This window comes from Nanorana parkeri, unplaced genomic scaffold, assembly GCF_000935625.1.
Source record: "Nanorana parkeri isolate BGI_ZX_2015 unplaced genomic scaffold, ASM93562v1 scaffold2153, whole genome shotgun sequence".
NCBI classification, from domain to species: Eukaryota; Metazoa; Chordata; class Amphibia; order Anura; family Dicroglossidae; genus Nanorana; species Nanorana parkeri.
The window spans coordinates 8258-13398 of NW_017308421.1; positions in this window are offsets into that span (position 1 = coordinate 8258).

A 5141-nucleotide genomic window follows, 5' to 3' on the forward strand; every position below is an offset into this window, starting at 1 on the left:
TACATTGGGGGTCAGTGGTGAGAATGTTCCTTACATTGGGGATCAGTGTGAAGAATGGTCCTTACATTGGAGGTCAGTGGGGGGAATGCTCCTTACATTGGGGGTCAGTGGGGAGAATGTTCCTTACATTGGGGGTCAGTGGGAAGAATGCTCCTTACATTGGGGGTCAGTGGGAAGAATGTTCCTTACATTGGGGGTCAGTGGGCAGAATGCTCCTTACATTGGAGGTCAGTGGGGGGAATGCTCCTTACATTGGGGGTCAGTGGGAAGAATGTCCCTTACATTGGGGGTCAGAGGGAAGAATGTCCCTTACATTGGGGGCCAGGGGGAAGAATGTTCCTTACATTGGGGGTCAGTGGGAAGAATGCTCCTTACATTGGGGGTCAGTGGGAAGAATGCTCCTTACATTGGGGGTCAGTGGGAAGAATGCCCCTTACATTGGGGGTCAGTGGGAAGAATGTTCCTTACATTGGGGGTCAGTGGGAAGAATGCTCCTTACTTTGGAGGTCCTCACTTTCGGTCCTGGTGACAACGGTCGGCAGAACGCACACCGAGGAAGAACGGGAACACTCCGCCGTACACCGAATAATAAAGAGAATAGATTTCACACACAGCAGGTGATATCCCCGGAGAGGGAAGGATCCAGCCACAGCCGAGGCCTCTAATCTGTTTGCTGCTCCGACAATGAGATAGAAGGAAGTCGGCACATTTATCTCTATCAGCGTCTCCTGTCATATTACGGATGCGGAGCCACCACTTATTTTCAGAGTTTCTGTGGAAATGAACTAAGAAGTAAATCTACTTTTTGTCTTCAATTCCTCCTGAAAGCTAGCAGTGTACTTCCACCCCCCCCGTTCCCTGTAATAGAAGAGGTATTATACTCCCCTCTCCGGTGTCCCGTGTCTCCTCCTCCCCTCTGTAATAGAAGAGGTATTATACCCCCCTCTCCGGTGTCCCGTGTCTCCTCCTCCCCTCTGTTCTCTGTAATAGAAGAGGTATTATACCCCCCTCTCCGGTGTCCCGTGTCTCCTCCTCCCCTCTGTTCTCTGTAATAGAAGAGGTATAATACTTCCCTCTCCGGTGTCCTGTGTCTCCTCCTCCCCTCTGTTCTCTGTAATAGAAGAGGTATAATACCCCCCTCTCCGGTGTTCCGTGTCTCCTCCTCCCCTCTGTTCCCTGTAATAGAAGAGGTATTATACCCCCCTCTCCGGTGTCCCATGTCTCCTCCTCCCCTCTGTTCTCTGTAATAGAAGAGGTATTATACTCCCCTTTCCGGTGTCCCGTGTCTCCTCCTCCCCTCTGTTCTCTGTAATAGAAGAGGTATTATACCCCCCTCTCCGGTGTCCTGTGTCTCCTCCTCCCCTCTGTTCTCTGTAATAGAAGAGGTATTATACCCCCCTCTCCGGTGTCCCGTGTCTCCTCCTCCCCTCTGTTCTCTGTAATAGAAGAGGTATTATACCCCCCTCTCCGGTGTCCTGTGTCTCCTCCTCCCCTCTGTTCTCTGTAATAGAAGAGGTATTATACCCCCCTCTCCGGTGTCCTGTGTCTCCTCCTCCCCTCTGTTCTCTGTAATAGAAGAGGTATTATACACCCCTCTCCGGTGTCTCCTCCTCCCCTCTGTAATAGAAGAGGTATTATACCCCCCTCTCCGGTGTCCCGTGTCTCCTCCTCCCCTCTGTTCTCTGTAATAGAAGAGGTATTATACCCCCCTCTCCGGTGTCCCGTGTCTCCTCCTCCCCTCTGTTCCCTGTAATAGAAGAGGTATTATACCCCCCTCTCCGGTGTCCTGTGTCTCCTCCTCCCCTCTGTTCTCTGTAGCCCACCCCTCACTACCCCCATTATGGGCCATGGAATGTGAGGCCAAGGACAGAGAATTCCTTAGCACCACAGTGGAAATCTTCATTTTTTTGCGCAGGATCAACCAGGAGAGAGGACAGAGGACTCTGTTTTCTCCCGTAGCAACGGCTAGAATCAGTAGCACAACAGTCCTGTAAGAGCGACTAGTAATAGAAACAGCACAGAGGACAGCCAGGAATAGTCCAGGACTTTAAGAGAGAACTGTCACAGGACTTGTGGTGCACCAACTGGCTTCTCTTCAGTAAAGTACCTGGGAGTAGGGTGAGGGATCTCTTACAGGGTTCCAGACGGCTCCTCTCACCAGCTCCTCTGCGACACTCCTCGATAAGCAGATTCCACCTCCAGCCCAACTTCCATCAGGATCCTTTCCAGTAGCACCTGAAGTCTCTGGGCCCCCAGCATCTGCCACATGCTGAGGCCCAGGCCAGACATCCTGTAGTATCTTAGGCCTCCAGGCCCCCCAGCATCTGCCGCATGCTGAGGCCCAAGCCTGGCATCCAGCAGTATCTTAGACCTCTAGGCCCCCAGCATCTGCCACATGCTGAGGCCCAGGCCAGACATCCTGTAGTATCTTAGGCCTCCAGGCCCCCCAGCATCTGCCGCATGCTGAGGCCCAAGCCTGGCATCCAGCAGTATCTTAGACCTCTAGGCCCCCAGCATCTGCCACATGCTGAGGCCCAGGCCAGACATCCTGTAGTATCTTAGGCCTCCAGGCCCCCCAGCATCTGCCGCATGCTGAGGCCCAAGCCTGGCATCCAGCAGTATCTTAGACCTCTAGGCCCCCAGCATCTGCCACATGCTGAGGCCCAGGCCAGACATCCTGTAGTATCTTAGGCCTCCAGGCCCCCCAGCATCTGCCGCATGCTGAGGCCCAAGCCTGGCATCCAGCAGTATCTTAGACCTCTAGGCCCCCAGCATCTGCCACATGCTGAGGCCCAGGCCAGACATCCTGTAGTATCTTAGGCCTCCAGGCCCCCCAGCATCTGCCGCATGCTGAGGCCCAAGCCTGGCATCCAGCAGTATCTTAGACCTCTAGGCCCCCAGCATCTGCCACATGCTGAGGCCCAGGCCAGACATCCTGTAGTATCTTAGGCCTCCAGGCCCCCCAGCATCTGCCGCATGCTGAGGCCCAAGCCTGGCATCCAGCAGTATCTTAGACCTCTAGGCCCCCAGCATCTGCCACATGCTGAGGCCCAGGCCAGACATCCTGTAGTATCTTAGGCCTCCAGGCCCCCCAGCATCTGCCGCATGCTGAGGCCCAAGCCTGGCATCCAGCAGTATCTTAGACCTCTAGGCCCCCAGCATCTGCCACATGCTGAGGCCCAGGCCAGACATCCTGTAGTATCTTAGGCCTCCAGGCCCCCCAGCATCTGCCGCATGCTGAGGCCCAAGCCTGGCATCCAGCAGTATCTTAGACCTCTAGGCCCCCAGCATCTGCCACATGCTGAGGCCCAGGCCAGACATCCTGTAGTATCTTAGGCCTCCAGGCCCCCCAGCATCTGCCGCATGCTGAGGCCCAAGCCTGGCATCCAGCAGTATCTTAGACCTCTAGGCCCCCAGCATCTGCCACATGCTGAGGCCCAGGCCAGACATCCTGTAGTATCTTAGGCCTCCAGGCCCCCCAGCATCTGCCGCATGCTGAGGCCCAAGCCTGGCATCCAGCAGTATCTTAGACCTCTAGGCCCCCAGCATCTGCCACATGCTGAGGCCCAGGCCAGACATCCTGTAGTATCTTAGGCCTCCAGGCCCCCCAGCATCTGCCGCATGCTGAGGCCCAAGCCTGGCATCCAGCAGTATCTTAGACCTCTAGGCCCCCAGCATCTGCCACATGCTGAGGCCCAGGCCAGACATCCTGTAGTATCTTAGGCCTCCAGGCCCCCCAGCATCTGCCGCATGCTGAGGCCCAAGCCTGGCATCCAGCAGTATCTTAGACCTCTAGGCCCCCAGCATCTGCCACATGCTGAGGCCCAGGCCAGACATCCTGTAGTATCTTAGGCCTCCAGGCCCCCCAGCATCTGCCGCATGCTGAGGCCCAAGCCTGGCATCCAGCAGTATCTTAGACCTCTAGGCCCCCAGCATCTGCCACATGCTGAGGCCCAGGCCAGACATCCTGTAGTATCTTAGGCCTCCAGGCCCCCCAGCATCTGCCGCATGCTGAGGCCCAAGCCTGGCATCCAGCAGTATCTTAGACCTCTAGGCCCCCAGCATCTGCCACATGCTGAGGCCCAGGCCAGACATCCTGTAGTATCTTAGGCCTCTAGGCCCCCCAGCATCTGCCACATGCTGAGGCCCAGGCCAGTTTTTCAGTAGTATCTTATGCCTCTAGGCCCCCCAGCATCAGCCGCATGCTGAGGCCCAAGCCAGGCATCCATTAGTATCTTAGGCCTCTAGGCCCCCCAGCATCTGCCACATGCTGAGGCCCAGGCCAGGCATCCAGTAGTATCTTAGACCTCTAGGCCCCCAGCATCTGCCACATGCTGAGGCCCAGGCCAGGCATCCTGTAGTATCTTAGACCTCTAGGCCCCCAGCATCTGCCACATGCTGAGGCCCAAGCCAGGCATTCAGTAGTATCTTAGGCCTCTAGGCCCCCAGCACCTGCCACGTGCTGAGGCCCAGGCCAGGCATCCAGTAGTATCTTAGGCTTCTAGGCCCCTAGCATCTGCCACGTGCTGAGGCCTAGGCCAGGCATCCAGTAGTATCTTAGACCTCTAGGCCTCCAGCATCTGCCACAGGCTGAGGCCCAGGCCAGGTATCCAGTAGTATCTTAGGCTTCTAGGCCCCCAGCATCTGCCACAGGCTGAGGCCCAGGCCAGGCATCCTGTAGTATCTTAGACGTCTAGGCCTCCAGCATCTGCCACATGCTGAGGTCCAGGCCAGGCATCCGGTAGTATCTTAGGCTTCTAGTCCCCCAGCATCTGCCACGTGCTGAGGCCTAGGCCAGGCATCTATATCACACAGACCTCATCCCATGGAGGGCCCTGGGGGGGGGAAATTCTGGAATGTGTCCCCAAACTTTTTATCACCTACCTCCAGCCATACCTCTGAGTCACCCTGCTCAGGGATTGGTCAGGTGCATAGTCACAGTCTGAGGATGGATCCTCCCTCACTGTATGCTGAGTCCCCCAACCCAGCAACAGGGGGAAGCAATCAATCCAGCACACTCAGGGAAACCTGTAGAATGCAGAACTCATCAGCATCCAGACTGATTACAGTCCAGATATACACTAGATTTAGTAGCGGCATAGCAGAGGGCGCTACACCGTCTTACGGCAACATCCGTCTTA